Genomic DNA, 20,660 nt, shown 5'->3' with positions numbered 1-20,660 from the left:
TTCTTCAAAACTAGAAAAGTGACATCTGAGGCTCCCCTTGTATTTCTACTGGACAGCACCACTTTGCACATTCCCAGAGGAGTCTAGTCTGTGAACTCCCTTTCTTGATAGATGATCCCCAAATTCCCTCCAAGTTAATGATGGCATGTTGGTGTTTTCCCAGGTAGCTATCTTGACATTTCTTCATTGAAGATTCTGGTGTGCATTCACTCATGTGCAGGTCCCTTCGTTTAAAGGCCCTTCTCCATCCCCACCCCCATCCTTTTGTTGAAAGCCTAGGATTTCCTCTCCCCACTCTACCCCACCCCAGGCTCCATGTGATTTCCATTTGTCTAATTAAAACTAATCTGATAAAGGCAGGAATTGCAGAGATGCGTAAAAGCTCCAGTGAGCCCAGGTCATGGCCTAATCCAAAGAGGGGCCCTTTTGTCTCCCACCCCCAGGCAGTGGCTAGCTGGGCACTGGGTCACCCAGGAGAGTCTGCAGAGGAGTCAGGACTTATGGAAAGGACCTTCTAGGATAAGCTGACTTACATCACTGGGTTGACCCTTTGCAAACATAACCAGGAAGAAGCCAATGGAAGAGGGGAGGAGATGAGAATATTGTAAAATCACAGGGAAAATGTCCAGTGAAAAATGGCATGGCCCAAGTTCTCACCACAGAATGGAATCCTCCCTTTAGTCCAGCACTTTTCTGTACTGGTCAGTAGCAGCAGGCAGGAGAGAAAGGCCACAGAGTCCATTTCTCCTCTGGGCAAGCAGGGAAAGGGTCATATGGCAGACACTTACATGAGATCATGAACTTTCTCAGGACCTCTGGATCTACTCATGCAGTAAGAAAGACACTTCTTCAAGAAGGGGAATCTCCTCACAATAGCCCCCTTGACTATGTAGGGCATTGTGACCATCACTTACCTGTCCAGACCCTCAAGTTTCTGGGGGTGCAGAGATGAACTGGACAGGGTCTGGAATAGAAGCTACATTTTTCTATTTGCTTTGGCTCTCCCTTTAAAATTCCCAGCTCCCTTTTGAGTCAAGGATAAGTAGTTCAGTGGGAAAAGATGTTGCCAGTTAGCCAATTAACTGAGGCAGGTGCTTTTCCCAAAGAAGGAATGGGAATGGCCCTCTGCTAGGAATATCAGAAAGAAAACAGATTTCCAGCCTTCCGAGAAAAGACTGTACCCCACTAGAAGTTGAGCATGATGGTGCATACTTACAATCCCAGCACTTGGGAGGCTGAGGAAAAAGAATTTTAAGTTGGAGGCAAACCTGGATTACATAGAAAATTTTGAACTTTTTGGTTTTGTTTTGTTTTAACTAATTAGAACATGAAGATAGATTTGCTTTAGTTGTCACATTGAAGGGGCGCAGGTGTCAGAGAATTGGGAACAGAGGCTGTAGGTTCCAGACAGACATCTTGGAGAGGAAGGTTTTGGCCATCCATGTGAAAAGAGGGTGGGGACGATGGAAAGGGAACTGCAGTGGTCCCAGGCTACTGGGCTCCAATTAGGGCTCTGAATTTGAGCACCTGAAGCCCCTCATCGGGCTTCACCTTCCCTGGCTTTAACAATCAAGGTGGTGAGCAGCTTCATGTCTTTTCTGCACAGGGCTATGTTCTAGGCTTTATTCTAGGTGTGGAATTCAGGTGAGGAGAAAGGTCGGAGACCTGTGATAGGACCTGAGCTTGCTGTGGGCAGCCTCGATGGGAAAGACTCCCAGGAGCTAATCTCCAGTGGCTCGTTCCAGTCCATCCAGAGTAAGGAAGGGCCTGTGGTTTCATTGGTGCCGTAGACAAGTGACTGTATTGTGTGTGCCTGGCGGGGGTGCGGGCCAGGGGCATATGTCATGGGAACTGCCCCCCTCTCTGCTCCTGAGGATGGGAGCCAGATCTGGCCTCATAGGTCTCCTGGCGCCACTATTCTTCGCTACTAGACTTCCAGCCCCTCTCCTAGGGCCCCTCTCTGGATGAATCCAGCATCTTTCCAAAGCCAGCAGAAGCCCAGGTCAGAGCTGACTGACTATGCAGGGAACAGGAAGAATGCAGATCCAGGGCAAACCTTCAAGATGATTTCCGCCATTTTGTTTTCATCCATATTGGAGCCCAATCCAGTGATGCCCTGGTTCATTATGCCAGTTTGGATTCAACCTTTCAGGAAGGTAGCCCATGGCAACAACTGCCCGTCTTGTTTCGTTCTTTCAACAGACCCACTCAGTAACCAGTTGTGAGAGGCCATGGGTGCCCCAAGTCTGAGGACATCTCCTCCCACACAGGAAAATTATTGATTTGGTCCCAGGTACTCTTCAGGGGAAAAGGTAACTGGAACACTGTGTCTCCCTGTGTCACCTCGTCCTGCTTCATCTTCTCTATATATTCACCCAGACCCATCCAAAACAATATTGGCTTACCCACAGGGCAGCTACAAGACTGGACCCCACTAGAAGTTCAGCATGATGGTGCATACTTACAATCCCAGCACTTGGGAGGCTGAGGAAAAAGGATTTTAAGTAGGTAGCTCCTTCTCTCTTAGGATTTCTGAGGCCCCAGTTTCTCAAAGTCCCTCCTCTGCGATACCCAGAAGACTTAAATCACTGATCTGGGGTCCTAGGAGAGGTGGTTAAGTTGGAGCGTGGAAAATACCCACTGACTCTAAGGGTTCAGAGTGGAAAAGGAACCAGGTTCAAAGCTGCAGGGGTGCTGGGTTTGGATGGGGCCTGGCGCCTGGGTAAGGTGGCATCAGCACTGCCCAGGGATAACAACAAAGCAGCAGTTACATGACATCTGTGTTTGTGTCACCCGGTGGCTGTAGTGACCAGGAGACACGGGTGTTGGTGGTATTATGAGAAGATGGAGCTGGAGTGGTTGTGGGGAGGGTGGAGGGCAAGAGTGTGGGTACCTGGAGTGACCGACAGAGGGCGGGACAATGTCACCCGCTGCTGCTGCTGATGGAGGTAGTGGGAAGATTAAGAGAGTGACACTAGCCAGTGTGGAGCCGCCAGGCCGGGTGATGGATTGGCTGGGAGCCTGGGACTTGGCTTTGGGGGACATTACGCCTGTCACAAAGCCGGGTGAAGGGAGGTGGGGAGCGTGCGTGGAGTGTGTGGGTTTACTCCGGAGGAGAAAGTGATTGTAAGCCTGTGAGGAAGGCCTTGCCTCCTGCCAGCCAGCTAGAGCTGGGCTCGCGCGTCACAGGGTGATCTTTCACAGATGCCGAGAAGTTAGGAAGTGTAATTACGGGGGAAATTGCGCTCAGGCAAGGAGTACAAGCCAAGGACTGCCAGGCCCCATTCCTCACCTGAGCCCCCTGATTGTGGCCGACAGCCCCACATCTGCCTGCGCTTTGCAGTCTGAGGAAGGGGAAGGAGAGGCGGAGGGCAGGGCAGAGATGGCTGGCCGGCCAAGAGGAGGGGAGGGGGAGGGGAGGAGGCTTTTCTGCATCCTGGAACACATTCCTCCTTCAGGGGTTCTCGGAAGGGGTTGGTCTGACTGGGCAGAGACAGGGAGATGGGCTTCGTCTATGCCAATTTCTGCCCTTTCAGGGCAGAGAAACTGAGGCTGGGAATGGTGAGAGTCACCAGTGACAGGGGGAGGAGACAAAGGCTGACTGTGCGTATGAATGGGGGCCCCCTGCTTCCCACCCCCCACTCCTGTTGCCCCTCTGCCCTATACCAGCTTCAGGGTGGCTCTGCCCACCATGCTGCTTCTTCCATGGGCCCCTCCTCGCCTCGCAGCTCTCCCCCCCTGCTCAACCTCTCCTTGCCCACATGGTCCTGGGCTAACTTAAGGTATCAGCACACCCCCTGCTCCCCCGCCACACACCCCATGTATGGAATATCTCCCCCATTGAGCATACACTTTGATGCACTCATCTGGCTATGAGCCACCCTGCCTCAGGGCCTCAGAGATGACACAGGCCAGGAAGACCTAGTCTCATGGCCCTCCTTGCCCCAACACTGGTCACGGGGAAGACATGGGACCCCTCAGAGCCAATCAGAATCCTTCCCTGGTAAAAGGTATGAGGTGGGCAGGGGAGACAGGAAGCTGGCTTTCTTCCCACTGAGGTGATGGGAAAGTGTGGATCTGTGAGTTCAGCTGTGGGACAGGAGATTAGGGTGCAAAGCCAGGCTTGGAGGTGGCAGGGAGAACTGAATTACTGCAAACAGCTTGGAAGTCTGTATTAACTTCTTTTCCCATCCCCAGATCTCCATTATGTTCACCAATTGTTCTATTCAATTGTTCCATTCATCTTCTCTGTTCATGCCTTTCTATTCTGCCTTCCTTACATGCAGCTGGCTTTCTGTCACTTACAATCAGGAAGCCTAGTGAGTGGCATGCCACATAGCCAGAGCCTGGGTGTCCTGAGAAGTGTGAATGAGCAAGTTGGCAACAGTGAAGTAAGACCACTGCCAGAGAGTCTGATGGCCTCTCCTGGCTGGGAGGGACATGGTGGGAACTCTGTAGCAGGGTATACATTTGCCAAGCGTAAGTAGGCCTCAGAGAAGTGTACAGGAAAGCCCCAACATGGAAGCAAGCAGACAAGACTGCTGTCACTGTTGGAACAAGTCTGGGGAAAGAGAAGCAGTCCTTTCCACTTAATTTCAAGGTGCCAAGGCCAGTGCCCATCGGCAAGCTTAGCTTTCTCGAGAAACATTCTGCCTTGAGTGCTGGCTGGGAGTTGGATTGTTGAGGGCAGGGTGTGGTAGCTCTGCCAGCTCACTCTGTGTGTTGATATGATAGGAATATTGGTGCTTTTGCCTAGTCTTTGTGTGTGTGTGTGTGTGTGTGTGTGTGTGTGTGAGACTGTGTACTCTGAAACATCCCTTAGAGTTCCAGCCCTCTGCTGGGACCTCTGCAAACAAGAACAGAGAAACATGTTTGTAGATTGCCTGGAATATACCAGGCAAATTGATAGAGGGCGAGGTCATTTAATTCTCATGACACATTTGATCCTGTTACAGCTTCAGGGGAAAGATGCCATTTGTTTTATAGGTCTGTTCTGGGGCTTGAACTCAGGGCCTGGGCATTCTCCCTTAGCTTTTTTGCTCAAGGTTGGGCCTCTACCACTTGAGCCACAGGCTCTACTTCCAACTTTGGGCTGGGTAATTGGAGATAAGAGTGTCACGGACTTTTCTGCCCAGGCTGATTTTGTTGTTGTTATTGTTTGTTTGTTTTTGTTTTTTTTGTCGGTCTTAAGGCCTGAACTCTGGGCCTGGATGCTGTCCCTCAGCTCTTCAGCTCAAGGCTAGCACTCTACCACTTGAGCCACAGTTGCCACTTCCAGCTTTTTCTGCTTATGTGGTGCTGAGGAATCGAACCCAGGGCGTTATGCATGCAAGGCAAGCTCTCTACCATTGAGCCACCTTCCCAGCCCTGTGCCCAGGCTGGTTTTGAGCCACATGCAATCCTTAGATCTCCAGCCTCCTGAGTTAGCCAGGATTACAGGTGTGAGCCACTGCTGCCCAGCGTGAGGTGCCATTATTCCAGCCTCTCAGAGGAGAGAACTGAAGCCCAGTACTGCTCCTGAGAACTCAGAGTCTCAGAGAGTTGGGGGCTTCTACCCCGGCACACATCCTGCATGGCAGTGTGTGCACACTCAGGCAGCTGCTGGTTTGCTGCAGAGTCATGGCCAGGCCTTTTCTGGAAGAGGCTCAATGACTCTCTTTCCCCATGCAGAAACACTGTACAGTGCCTGCTGCAGGATACCCTCTCCTGGTCTATGTAAAGCTTGTTCCTCTCCAAGGCTGAGTGTAAATTCCTCCCAGCATCCCCCTGCATCCCTTAGCCCCGTGTGGTTTGTTTGACTCCCTGTTCCCAGAAGTCCAGCCTGGGAAAATACCTTGTCTCTGCCACTCCAGGCCTGCAATATGCCGCTCCCAAAATGAGCCCATGGGGAGGTGTTGAATGGCAAGTGGACCCTGCCTGGTCACCTCAGTGCCCTGCCTGAAACTCAGATGATGCTCAGCCCATGCTTTCGGGAATGAAGGCAGATTTCCCCCCCCCCACCCCCCCCCCCCCCCCCGCGCCCAGATGCAGGCTCATCCTCAACTCTGCACTTAGCTAAGAGGCCAAAGACTAGCGCCTTAGGGATCATTGCAAGGGCAAGGCCAGCATTAAGTGCAGGACTCATCATGGCCTCGGCCCCAGGCTTCCAGGGGCTTTTATGTCTCCTCTACCCACACTGGGTTCAGCCTTGGGTAAGTTGCCTCCTCTTCTTGTGCCTCAGTTTCCTCAATAGTAATAATAAGAGCAGATTGGCAAAACCATCTCCATCAACCTAGAAATGCTGCCAGCACTCTCTTATGGAAGTAAACTGAGGAAAACAAGTGGATAATTGCTGTGTGTTCGTTGTTGGGACTGTGACAGACACTTGAAGCAGAGCGCAGCTGTCAGGCCAGTGAGGGTGCGGGTGATGATGATGATGATGATGATGATGATGATGATCTGATGATGATGATGATGATGATGTGATGATGATGATGATATTTATAATTGCCATGGACTGTGTCATCACATGAAGTGCTTTGACCATAATCATGAATTCTCCCCGCAAAGTCTCCATTTTTGCACCTGTAATCCTAGCTACTCGGGAGGCTGAGATTGGAGGATCCAGTTTTAAAACCAGCCTAAGCAGGTAAAGCCAAAACACTTTGATCTCCCACTAATCAGCCAAAAGCCAGAAGTGGAGGAGTGGCTCAAGTGGCAGAGTGCCAGCCTTGAGGAACTAGAGGCCTTGACGTCAAGCCCCAGTATCAGTACACACACACACACACACACACACACACACACACACACACACACACACACACACACACACACACCCCTTGGAGATGAGAAAACTGAGATTCAGAGTGAGAAATGGGACTTTCTCCTGATCCTATCAGCAAATGGCCAAAGCAGAACTTGGATCAGGGCCTGCGAGGCTCTCCCCACGCTCCTCAGCCACATTCCAGGCAGGCCCCCGTGGCTGGAGCAGCCTGCCCTACCCCCTGCCTGTCCTCTGTGGCTGGTCTGCATCCCGCTGGATTCCTGAGGTGTCAGGCCTCATTAGAGCCCCATAGCCCAGCGAGTGCAGAGAGGCAGTTGACAGGTATACAATCTGACCGCCGCTCCCTTCCAATCATCAAGCTGTCTTCAGGCAGGAACGTGCCGGGGAGCTGGGCAGAGGCCCTGGCTGGCTGCATAATCTGATGTACATTAAAAACATCTTTCGGACGCCTTCCCCATGGTGCGCTGTTCTCTCTCTCCCAGTTTCTCTTTTCCTCCATCCAACAAAAGCTGACAGAGTTAGTCAATGAATGTGGACTCCCCTGTCCAAGCAGGGTCTCACTGATGGCCACCCAGAAACCGTTGACATCCTCAGGGTTTGGCTGGCATCGGGGGAGAGTGCCTGAGACAGAGAACCGAGCCCTGGCAAGTCTCAATGAGACCCATAGCTCTGCTTCCCTCTTCCATGCTGGGGGAATGAGGACAATTTTGCCACCACCATCAGCAGAAACCCTAAAAGGACCATCTTGGCTGGCTCTGAATGCATGCTTGCTTCAGGGCCCATCCCTATTTATGTGGGGGAAGTCCTCACCTCATGGTTTGAGTCAAGAAATGAAGAAGAGCCAGCCCTCCATCAAACGACTGAGGAAGTCAGGTCCATGCTTTCCCAAAGTGACAATGTGACCAGTTTCTGACCAATTAGATACATCTGCCCAGCCTGGATTCTAGAGTAGAACAGCAAGGGTCTGGCCCTCTGGGAACAGAAAGTAGGTTGGCGGGGGGTGGGGGGGGTTGGGGGGGAAGGTACAGGGCTGAGGTAGACATGGAAGCCTTGCTGGTCAGGTTCCATATCATGGCTTGTGGAGTGGTTCTGGCATTTTCCTGATGGTAAATTTCTAGCTTAACGAGTGGCTCTGTGAGTAGCTACTTTTCTATTTACAACAGTCAAAGGCAGTTTTTGTTGTTTAACACTGAGGACTTCCACCAAAAGCCCACATTCGCTTTTTGTTGTTGTTGTTATGGGGCTTGAACTTAGGGCCTGGGCACTAGCCCTCAGCTCTTCAGCTCAAGGTGAGCACTCTACCACTTGAGCCACAGCGCCGCCTCTGGTTTTCTGAGTGGCTTATTGGAGATAAGAGTCTCACAGAGTTTCCTGCCTGGGCTGGCTTTGAACCATGATCCTCAGATCTCAGCCTCCTGAGTAGCTAGGATTACAGGCATGAGCCACCGACACCCGGTCCCTCATTAGCTTTAATTCTCAACATCCCTTGATGTAACTTCACTTGATGGACACATTTTACAGGTGAGGATACTGAGCACAGAGTGATTAAGTAACAGGAAACATCAGCGCATGGGCTCAACTTCAGTTTCCCAGCTTCTGTTTTTGTTTTGCTTTGTTTTGTTTGTGCCAGTACTGGGACTTGAATTTAGGCCCTCATGATTTTGCTTGGCTTTTTCGCTCAAGGCTGGCTTGAGACATATCTCTGCTTTTGGCTTTTGGGTGGTGAAATGGAGATAAAAGTCTTGTAGACTTTTCTACCCAGGCGTGGCTTCAAACCCTGACCTTCAGATCTCAGACTCCTTGAGTAGCTAGGCTTATAGGTGTGAGCCACCAGTTTGGTGGCTCCTGTTTGGTGTTTTCTGAGCCCATGTTCCTAACTACTTTGAGAAAGTTCATGATAGTGCCCATCCCCCTCTCAAAACATCCATGCACTAATCTAGAGAAACCATGAACATGTGATTGAGTTAAGGATCCTATGAAAAGGAAATGATCCTGGATTATCTGGAGGTGAGATCCTTGTGATCACCGAGTCCTTTATAAAACGGATGCTGTAAGGATGGGAACAGAGGTCAGAGAGGTGAGAGGATGCTCCAGGGTTTGAGGCTGGAGGACGAGGCCTTGTGCTAAGGAGTGTGGGCAGCCTCCAGGAGCTGGCTTACCAGGAAACAGTTGCCACAGAGCCTCCTGGAAGAACCAAATCAGCAGATACCTTGACTTTAGCCAGAGAGATTGATATTGAAATTCTGACCTCCAGAACTGCAAGATAATAAATCGTTGTTGTTGTTTTAAGCTCTGGCATTGTGGTCATTATATCAGCAATAGGACTCTGCCCAGAGCTATAAAACATTTATTTGTGTTGTAATTCTCATGGAGAATGGGCAGGACTGGAAGTGTGGCTCAACAGGTAGAGCACCCACCTTGAGCAGAAAAGGCCAAGTGAGAACACAAGGCCCTGAGATCAAACCCCAGTACCAGCACAAAGAGATTGGAAGGGGCTACTGAGAGAAGGGTACTTAGGGAAGGGCCGTCTCTGCACCCCAAGGCCAGGCACAAAGCTGCTTTCTCAGGGTTATATCCAGCATGACTGTGTTGAAGAAAATATATTATTATTGCTGTTGCTTTGGACCCCAAGTCTGAAGAGGAAAACTGAGGAAGCTTGATGAATCCCACAGGTAGACTAAGAGTAAAGCTGACTGATGTACCCCATTTCCATCTCCCCAACCCCATGCCCTCTATAGGAGCCCCCACAGTGAGGAGAGGCGGGGATAGAGGGAGGGAAGGAAGAAGAATCCAGAGCAGAACTTCCTAAAGGAAGTCCTAAACAGAGGTCTTCCTAAAACTTCCTGAAACTTCCTCAAACTTCCTGAGCAGAGTATACCCTCCTTCTGAACACTGCTGGCACCTCCCAAGACCAAGAAATCTACCCCAAGCATTTCCAACAGGTGGTTAAGTTCCAGGCCCACCCACCGCAATAGCACTGAGGCAGGAGACCTTGCTGATCCCATCTGCAGAGCTGGGATGGGTTTCCTACTTATCAGGCCTGTTGGCAAACCCCTCACTGGAGGTCTCCAGCCAGGCTTGTGGCAGGCAGCCTGGATTCCCCACGATCTTTCTCTGAGACATGGTTGGAGGGAGTCTGTCTGGAACCAGCCAACGTGACAAGTATCTTTTTGTGGTTCCATGGCCTGTGTCTTATTTCTGGGAAAACAGCATGTCCTCCAGGCTCATCAGGCGGCCTCCTGTCTGCCCCATTGTGCCCACAAGCTCCAATGCTTAGAGCTGTTTCCTGGTGAACTCCTGTTCACCCCTCAAGATGAAGCAGGCTAAACAAGGTATCTGAGATTGGATGCTGGAAGAGGACAGCTGAGGCAATCCAAATAAAGCATGCTGTTTATTGCATAGCATTGTGCCAACGCCAGCTTCCCAACTGAGCACCAGCATATGGAAATTCTCTGCCAAGTCTTTTTTATTTTTTCTGTAAATTTACAACTATTCCAACCAGATATGGTAGCATATCCTTGTAATCCCAGCGCTTCAGGGGCTGAGACAGAAGGATCTCAAGTTTTAGGTCAAGAATACATAGCAAGGCAAAAATCAAGAACTCTAACAACAGATGCTGGAGGGCATGTGGACAGAAGGGAAGCTTACTTCATTGTTGGTGGGAGTGTAAACTTGTTCAACCACTTTGGAAAGTAGTATGGAGGTTCCTCAAAAGACTTCACATAGAGCTCCCCTATGACCCAGCAATCCCACTTCTGGGCATTTACCCAAATGTTTACAAACAAGACCACACTAAAGCTACCAGCACAACTATGTTTATTGCAGCATTATTTACCATAGCTAAGATAGGGAACCAACCCAGATGCCCCTTAGTAGATGAATGGATCAAGAAAATGTGGTATATATACACAATAGAATTCTATGCCTCCATCAGAAAGAATGACATTGCCCCATTTGTTAGGAAATGGAAAGACTTGGAAAAAATTATATTAAGTGAAGTAAGCCAGGCCCAAAGAAACATAGGTCCCATGGTTTCCCTTATTTGCAATATCTAGTATATGTATGAGTCAAGCAGAAAAGGTCAGATAATGTGATGTTAGGAAAATGAACCCTTAGATATGTATTTTAATATTTTTTTCTTTCATGCATTTGTTTCTAACGCATTTATAAGATTATCTCTTTGTTGCTTTGTATGTCCCTCCCCCACAGTATAACCCCTGCTTTCACTATATTTGATGTCGGTATAACTTGTGGAGGAGATGGGGAAAAACAAGTCGTTTAAGGATACAGGTGGACCTGTTGCAACAATGAGAAGTACAAGTTGTCATGTCGAAAACGAGCTTTACAACGTTGGTGTGGGGGGGGGGATTGGGTTGGGGGATGGGGAGGGAGGCTGGGAAGGGATGTGAAGGGTAAATAAAGGAGGAGGCTGCAATGCTTGATAAGAAATGTACGCATTATCCTGCCCATGTAATTGTAACCCCTCTGTACAGTATGTTCACAAAAAAAATAAAATTAAAAAAAAAAGAATACATAGCAAGATGACTCGGTTTTGTAGCCTTGTAGTGTCCTGTTCTTCTTCCCCCTTGAGGGAAGTCCAGGTGTTATTCCCATGTCATAAAGGAGACAGACTCAGAGAGGTCGAGTGACTTGACAAAAGGCAGAAAACTGTCCATTGGCAGGGCTAAGACCAGGATTGGAATAGTTTTAACAGTCTGAGCACGCATGTGCACACACACATGTGTGTATGCATGTGTGTGTGTACATGCTTGCATGCATGCCAGTAGTAGGGCTTGAACTCAGTGCTCTGCACTCTTACTTGGCCTTTTCTGCTCAAGGTTGTTGTTCGACCACTTGAGCCACACCTCTACTTCTGGCTTTTTGCTGGTTTAGAGATAAGAGTTTCATGGACTTTTCTTTCGCAGGCTGTTTTAAACCTTGATCCTTCTCAGTTCCTGAGAAGTTAGGCTTGAGCCGCCTTTCCTAGCCCCACATGTAGTCTGGGGAGACTGACAGGCCTCCGGCACCAGGTTGGGGGTCTCAGCTTTGCCCCTTCCCAACTGTGAGACTTGGAAAAAGCACTTAATCTCTCTGAGCTCCATTCCCTCACTGGAAATGAAAAGATGAGTGATCACTTCACAAGGTGCTGCTGTCACCAATGCACAGAACCTGCTTGGCACAGGGCCCACCTCAAAGTCACCAGGACAATGGCAAGCGGTAACCATGGAAACAAGGATACAGGAGGTGAGTGGTAACCATAGTGATGACACCACAAATAGGATGCTGATGATAACCCTGGCCGACTACACAATGCGTGAGAAAAGGGGACCTATGATCCATTTCTGGAAGAGTCCACAATAGGCTGGATGTTGTAAAGGGAAGAGACCTGGGAGGTGAGACCATTGGTCTGGAAGCTAGAGAAGAAGCTTCAGTGGAGAAGTGCAGTAGAGAGAAGATAGCCTCACCCCTGACTGGACCCAGACTGTCAGGATCTTCACCTCCTGTGCTTCAGAAGCCAGGACGAAGCCCTGAGTTCAAACTGCAGCCGGCCAGACAGCCAGGCAGGCAATGGCCCTGGGCTGTCCAGTTCGTCCCAGAGGAGAAGGCCTTGGTGCGCTGTTTGTTCCACAGTTAGAAGCAGGCCGTGGTCCCCGTCCCAGCAGGCAGCTTTTGTGGGGGAGAGGAGGCAGCACCAGAGCAGGGCCCCCAGCACCACATGCTCTGCACCGCCACCCCCAGCACGCTGCCACCAGAGCCCAGGTGGGTGGGAGGCTGCGGAAGCCCTTGCCACCCACCGAGCCAGGCTCCAGAGGCCTGGCACTGGGGCCTGGCACCGCCGGGAGAGGTGGCGGCTGTCAGCACCAGGAGAAAAGCATTCCAAGGCACAAGAATAGCTGGACCACAAGACAAGGAGGCGCTGTCTGTCTCAGGAACCTCGCCTCCTCCCTGAGCAACCAACACCACATGTTGGGAGGCCCAAGGTTTCCTGGAATGGCTTAGACAGGGGCTACTTCCCAGGTAGGCCCATTTCCCTGGTGGAGCCTTACGGCCTGACTGGGGAGGTGCTCTCACAGAGGGGGGCCTCATCTGTCTTGTTCTGCAAAGGACACCCCATCCCCATCTCAGTTGGTGTTGGTGACAAGAAAGCACCATTGGTTGGACCACCCATCAGAAGCCAGGCCACAGTTCTATTGTTTATGTGAGATCCTGAGCCACACACACACACACACAAATGTTGGCTGAACCTGGATCCCACGGTGAACATAGAAGACACACAGAGGCTTATAGCCCAGGTCGCATAAACTTGTACACTATGAAATAACAAACGGAGTGCTTAGGACAGCAGGCAGGATAAGATCCCCACTTTCCATCTTCCTTCGTTGATGGGTAAGTAGGAGAAAAGCTACAGGGAACAAGGAAATTGAACAAGACAGTGGATTCTTGCAGGAAGTTCCAGTGAGTAAAATCACACCAAGCAGAGTTATGTGATCACAGCTGGTTCAATCTGGCAGTCAGAGAGGCTTCCTGGAGAAGGTGACATCTAGGCGGGTCACTTGGGCTGGGAGAAGCAGGCCTCCATGCACAGGACCAGGCTGGGGAAGTTCTATCACAGAAAATACCCAACCATACAATTCCTCCCCCAGAGGAAGGATAGAGGCTGGAGGGAGCAGGAGGCCTGGGATGGAGCGGGAGCCCCAGCAGGGACCCAGGACCATGGCACAGATACTGAGCCTTTCAAGTCTGTTGTAAGAGCAAGAGGAAGCCACTACACAGCTGTAAGTGGAGGCGGAGGTGGGGGGTGATGTCTGTTTCTGTTGCTAAAAGCCCCCCATACCTGTCAGTGCTGGGGGACCACTAGAAGGGAGGCATTTATTATACTTCAGGTAAAATGTTTAAAATTCTTTATACTGGGATTTGAACTCGGAGCCTTATGTTTGTTAGGTGGGTGCTCTACAGCTTGAGCCACACCTCCAGCCCTTTTTTTGCTCTGGTTATTTTTGAGATAGGGTCTCACTTTTTGCCTTTGCTTGCCTAGATCATGATCCTCCTTTTTCTTTTTCTTTTTTTTTTTTTTTTGTCAGTCATGGGGACTGAACTCTGGGCCTGGGCACTGTCCCTCAGCTCTTCAGCTTAAGGCTAACACTATACCACTTGAGCCACAGTGCCACTTCCAGCTTTTTCTGCTTATGTGGTGCTGATGAATCAAACCCAGGGCCTCATGCATGCAAGGCAAGCACTCTACCACTGAACCACTTCCCAGCTCCTATGATCCTCCTATTGACATTTTCTACTGTAGCTGGAATGATAAGTGTACAGGGGTGAGCTACTCAGCCTGACTCCTGAGGTTTATTTTAGGTCTATGAATTTCTTGATAACTATACAAAAAAAATTAAGTTCTTATACTATCTCCCCTCTGTTTTGGTTGATAGCAAAAATCAAATGATGAATTGACCATAAAACTTGAGTGTCGGGCTGGAAGGTGGCTCAGTGGTAGAGCACTTGCCTTGCATGGTTGAGGCCCTGGGTTCGATTCCTCAGCACCACATAAACAGAAAAAAAAAAAGCTGGAAGTGGCGCTGTGGCTCAAGTGGTAGAGCACTAGCCTTGAGCTGAAGAGCTGAGGGACAGCGCCCAGGCCCAGAGTCCAGGCCCCATGACCAGACCAAAAAAACAAAAAACAAAAACAAAAACAACTTGAGTGTCAATTTTGACTGCTTCAGTTGATAGAAGAAATAGCAAAATCCTAGAGATGATCACAATCATTATCATATATAATGATATAATGGCTTCAATTTTACGGGCACAGAATAAAATGATTTTGTGGAGAGTGAAGAGGTTTGTAGGATTATCTACATACATTTTATTTTTCTTACTGGGAAATTCTGCTCTCTGTATTGGCTTGGGAGGAAGCCCAGGTTTGAAGTACATGTTTCAAGGGCCTTGCTGTCTTCCTAGTCAGACTTGTAGTCTATGCCACAGGCTTCCAAACTCGTATGGCCTCCAGCTTTACTTCCTCATTTTTTTAAATTAAAAAAAAATTTTTTTAAAGCTGGTCTACTTTTATCTGCTTTGGGTTTTGAGGTTCTGGGTTAGATTTGCTTATAATCATAGATTGTGTCAATCAAAACCATTTTTAGACTCCTGATGATTGTGTGGTCTCCATCATTGTCTTTGAAGATACAGTAGCTGAGTTGAGTGCATTCAATTGCCTGGGGTTCTTTTAAAGGTACAGCCTCCTGGCCTTCACCCACAATCCTATTGCTTCAAGTACATCAAATGTGTATATCAAATGTGTGGTTTTTACACATGAACTCCAGTCTTAGGCAATCAAAGCATGTGAGAACCATTGTTCTACCCGTGTGTTTTTCTACATTTAAGGGACATCTTAGGTTAGGATGACTACAGTGAACTCTGCTCTGCTCTGTTTTGTTTTATTTGTATGCCAGTACCAGGACTTGAATACAGGGCCTTGTGCTTTTGCTTAATTTTTTCCGCTAAAGCTGGCATTCTACTATTTGAGCCATGCCTCTGCTTCTGGCTTTTTGCTGGTTAATTGGAGATAATAGTCTCAGATTTGTCTGCCCAGGCTGGATTTGAACTGGGATCCTCAGAGCTCAGTCTCTTAAGCAAGGTTTTGCTCCTTTTTGTGTAGATTTGAAATAGGATTACAGGGAGTGTATCAGGATTTAAGGATATGGTTAGCGATGAGGTCTTCAGGCTTAATACTTATTATTTCATGAACTTAGGAGAGTAAAGTGAAATTAAAATTGAAGAAAGAATAGTAAGCAGGTGGATGAGTGCTGCCAGCTGCTGCTGCTGCTATGGGAGGGAAGGGTCAATGGGCTCAGGGTGGAGGTCACATTGGTGCCTCATTCCTCTGGGAGTGGGCAGTCAAGTTGCTGGGCCAGACTTAGATTTTTTTTTTTTTTGTCGGTCGTGGGGCTTGAACTCTGGGCCTGGGCACTGTCCCTCAGCTCTTCAGCTCAAGGCGAGCGCTTTACCACTTGAGCTACAGCACCAGTTTTCTGGTGGTTTATTGGAGATAGGAGTCTCACGGTCTTTCCTGCCCGGGCTGGCCTTGAACCGCGATCCTCAGATCTCAGCCTCCTGAGTAGCTAGGATTACAGGCATGAGCCACCAGCGCCCGGCTCAGACTTAGATTTTTATGGAATATCCAGGAGATGTTTCAGTCTAGGGGGCTGCTATAAGGTACAAGGAGACACATAGAGATCAGCTCTACACACAAACACAGTGGGCCCTGCTATGGCTTGGATCCCATTGACACCAAAAGCCATGTACTGAAGGCCTGTTTGCTAGCATGTAGTGCTATTAGAAGGTGGAGGAAACTTTAAGAGGAGCCTGGCACAAGGAAGTTAGATAATTGAGGGTGTGATCTAGAAAGAAAAAGAGGTATCTTGGGATATTGGCCTTTCCCTATCTCGTGTGTATGTGTGTGTGTGTGTGTGTGTGTGTGTGTGTGTGTGTGTGTGTGTGTGTGTGTGTGTGTGTGTGTGAGTGGCTCTTTCTACCCCTGCCCTGCTGCTCTGCCTCACCAACAGCTCAGAATGATGAGTCCAACTGACCACCCAACTGATGTCAACATCAGCCCCCTTTCTATCTGTTCTGTGTGTTAAGGAACTTAAAGTAAGACATCAGCCCTCCAAAATGTTTTTCATGGATTCATAACACACAAAAAGCAGTTTGTGGCCAGTCACCAGTGGCTCATATCTGTCATTCTAGCTACTTGGGAAACTGCAGTTCAAAGCCAGCTGGGACAAATAAAAGTGCACAAGACTCCATCTCCATGGAGATAAACTAGCCATGAAGTCAGACATCTGTCACCCCAGCCTGAAGTAGGTAGATTATAGATAAGGTCTCAGGTGTTCTATGGCAGGAAGTGATACTCATTCTCTCTCAAAAAATAACCAGGGAAAACAGGTCTGGATGTGTGGCTCACTGTTATCATACCAGTGTAAGATCCTGAGTTCAAACCCCAGTACCATCAAACAAACAAGAAATAAAACAAGAAGTACAACTGTGGACACACATTCCTGAGTAGCACTCACACGGCTGAATGGTAACGCCGCTACCGGTATAGCTGGTAGACAGTAAGCTGGCCAAATGTGGGGACAGTGGACCTCATTGGCCATCTGGAGGAATGAAATTTGTATATCTGCTTCAAAGTGAACTTTGGGAAATCACACTAAGTGAAATGAGTCAGGTATGGAACAAATATAGAATTCCATGGGTATGCTATTCCCAAATGAGGCAGAAGTGGTGTGAAGGTTTCCAGGGCCTGGGAGGTGAGGATGGAGAGTTAAGAACTCTTGTTGGCAATGGTACACAGAGGCGATGGTTACAACATTGCAAATGTGTTTGATGCCATTGAGCTGTAGGCTTACATGATTCATATCAAGCTGTATATATGTGGTTGCAATAAATAATCTGGGTCAGCTAGGATGAGGTTCGGTCCCAGCTCTGCTCTTGCTGCTGGGTGTCCTTGCATGAGTGATTAGCCTGTCTCAATCAGTTTCCCTTGCCTTGTTTGTCAAGTGTAGTGTTGGGTACCCCCATGTCATCTTCTTTTATTATTGTTATTGTTGATCCTGGGGACCTGGACGCTGTCCCTGAGCTTATTGCTCAAGGCTAGCGCTCTACCACTTTGAGCCACAGCACTACTCCTGGTTTTCTGGTCATTAGTTGGAGATAAGGGTTTCACGGATTTTCCTGCCGTGGCTGGCTTTGAACCAAGGCCCTCAGATCTCAGCCTCCTGAGGAGCTAAGGTGATAGGTGTGAGCCACTGCTCCTGGTGTGTCATCTTCTTTGAGGTGAGATGTCCTGACTACACCAAATCTTATAGATAATCTAGACACAGAACAATCTAGATACAGTATCCAACCATGTCTCTGGTTGGCCTCATGCTCAAAGAAAGACACCACTGTCCGCAGATCATCATTAATCCTTCCCACAGCTCCATTTGGCTTTACCACTGTGGCTGAGAGCAAAGGTCACCCTCTGATTCACTTTCAAAATGGCCAGCTTGACCAGGTCAAGCTGTTTTTCTGGCTGCAGTGGTGGACTCCGCTCTCCATTCAGGATACTGCAGAATCACAGACCTGTGGGATCCCATTGCCCGGCTCAGGGGGACTTCATCTTAACCTCTTTCATCGCCTCATGCCCTTGTGCCTGAATGTCTAGGCCCTCAAATTCCTTATGTTGAATCCACAACATAGGGTGATGGTATTGGATGATTCTTAGAGGTGACTAGGCCATGAGTACAGGGTCCTCGTGAATGGGATGGCTGCCCTTCACCCCTCTACCGCAGCCCTCCCCATCACACACACCAGGTGGGAACAGAGAGAGGGCAGTTGTATCTGAACAGGAAGTGGTCCTCACCAGATGATATCCAACCCACCAGGGCCTTAAGCTTGACTGACTTTAGACTCCAGGACTGTAAGCAGTTAATTTCTACTGTTCACACAAACACACGCACACACACACACACACCACCACCACTACCACCACTGCCCGTGTGTGATATTTTTATGATAGCTCTTGTAGACAGAGGCAGACTGACCTGTGGATAGAGCCAACTTCACAGCCCTTCACTGGGCTAATCGACTTCATGTATCTCCATGTATCTCCTGTGAACTAAACAGCTAATCTTTAAGATTTGATGAGATTCAATATCACCATTTCTGGTAAAAGAAGTTCATAGAGGGTGCTGGGTTCTTCCTATCCCATCCAACATCATGTTGGCTTCTTTTTTCTTTTTAAAGCAAAGCAATGGAATAAAAGAAGAAAACTTTGCTCTATTTAGGGAAGAGGAACCCTGGAGAGGTTCCAGCTGGTCTGGAATGTATTTACTCCCATTGTTACAGTACCAGAAATTCCACCAGTCAGAGACCCAATTTGGGTGAATGAGACTTGTTTTTATAAAAAGGCAAATGAATACCTCTTAGAAATGTATAATGGGAGCAGCCACTTACACCTTAGTATGAATAAGTGTTACCATCTCCCTTTCTTCCTGGCTACCGAGCTAAAAGGAGCATGTTTGAGGAGGGGTATCCTCTGAGGAAGCAAGCCCAAAAGCAGCATTAGAGCCCGGGGTATTTGGGGGTAACGGGCTTGTAGCCTAGATGACGGTAGAAAGGATCAGCTCAGGAAAGCATCAGAAAGGAACATGGATGGAGGGGCTATGGTAGGAGCATGGCAGCAAGCAATGGGACTGACTTTCAGGGACAGGATTGTGGACCCAGGACAGAAGAGATATCCTCGGACCTCTCTGAAGGATTTCTAGGAGAGCAAGCCACACCCTCCTATCAAACATCTGTAGAATTGTTGTTTTTGTAGAATAATGGGCCTCATGGTCGAGGTTATAAGAAACAGCACAGAAAGTATTGGCTGATCCTGAGTCCTTGCTGGTTTGAAAAACCAGCACAAAGGCATTTCTTATCGTTATTTATCTCTCCTCTGCAATGTACTATGTGAGGGAACGAGGGACCCAGCAGGAAACGATACAGCAGAACTCCTTTCTCGGGGGCTTAAGCACAGTCCCTTTTCCTTCTTGCACAAGGAATATAGCAGCAAAAACATTGATCTAAACCTGCTACAAATGTAACTTGGAACTACTGAATATAGCCGGGCCAACTTCCTCTATTGACTTCTAGGAATACTATTTTTGTTTTCACTCGTTTTCCTCTTCCCACTGTAAATACACCGTCCACTCAAGGTTCTGTGACTGCTTGACCCTTCTGAGTCCACGTGATAAGCTTGGTGCAGGGTGTTAACCCAACCATCGATAGAAACATTGACAGGCTACAGAGCTGTGTTCCCACTCATAGGGAGCAAAGAGACTCAGAGAAACCAAAAGGCACAGATGAGCAGGTAGTGTCAGAATGGGGACACAAATCCACGGGAACTGATTATAAATACCGTGTCCTACTAAGCAGGCCACACTAACTCCTCCACCCACTTTACAGATAAGGAAACTGAGGCCCGCATATCTAAGCATTTGTCCTGCTGCTCAGTGTATTTGTGGCTAGAGGACAGCCTCAATCCAATTTCAAACCCTACTTTTTCATGACAATACCAGGATCCTTTTTGTCAGCAGCTGTGGGCTCCAAGTTCTCAGAAAGTTATCTTTATCTTTACCCTTTGTTCACCAAACAATAGCGGCTGCCCTACATGAGAGCTCCAGGGAACCCTGGGACTGCATAGGCCTATTCTGTATACACTGTGTGTGTGTGTGTGTGTGTGTGTGTGTGTGTGTGTGTGTGTGTGTGTGTGTGTGTGTGTGTGTGTGTGTGTGTGTGTGTGTGTGTATGTGTGTGTGCTGGTACTAGGGCTTGAACTCAGGACCAGGGTGCTTTCTCTTTACTTTTTCAATCAAGGCTGGAATTCTACCTCTTGAGCTATACCTCCACTTCTGGCTTTTTGCTGGGTAATTAGAAATGAGAGTCTCACAAACTTTGCTGCACAAGCTGGAATCAAACCATGATCCTCAGATCTCAGCCTCCTGAGTTCAGATAGCATTGCAGGCATGGGCTACCAGCACCCAGTAGAGAGCCAATATTTTGAGGAAACACCAATTGTGATCTCCTGGTAGCAAGCTCTAGGCACTCTGGCCCTGCTGTTTGTTGGACTTTCAGGGCAAATGGCTAAAAGAACTATGAGACTGGAAATGGGGGGAGCATGATTGTGAGCTCCAGGTTTCTGGAAGGCTGTCATCAGAAGAGGTGATTGCATTGTGCCCTAGACCTTCAGATAAGTCCTGTCTTAAATGTTCAAACTCTCAACTTGCTGTTGCTTGTTGTGAATTGGGTTGACTTTTCTGTATATCACTTTAGCAAGCCTGTGTCTGAAATCCTAGAACAGTATGCCTCTTTTGCCCCA

The sequence above is a fragment of the Dipodomys spectabilis genome, unplaced genomic scaffold (genome assembly GCF_019054845.1).
Source record: "Dipodomys spectabilis isolate Male_0828 unplaced genomic scaffold, ASM1905484v1 ptg000599l, whole genome shotgun sequence".
In the NCBI taxonomy this organism is placed as follows: Eukaryota; Metazoa; Chordata; class Mammalia; order Rodentia; family Heteromyidae; genus Dipodomys; species Dipodomys spectabilis.
Note: the sequence above shows the minus strand (reverse complement) of the source record.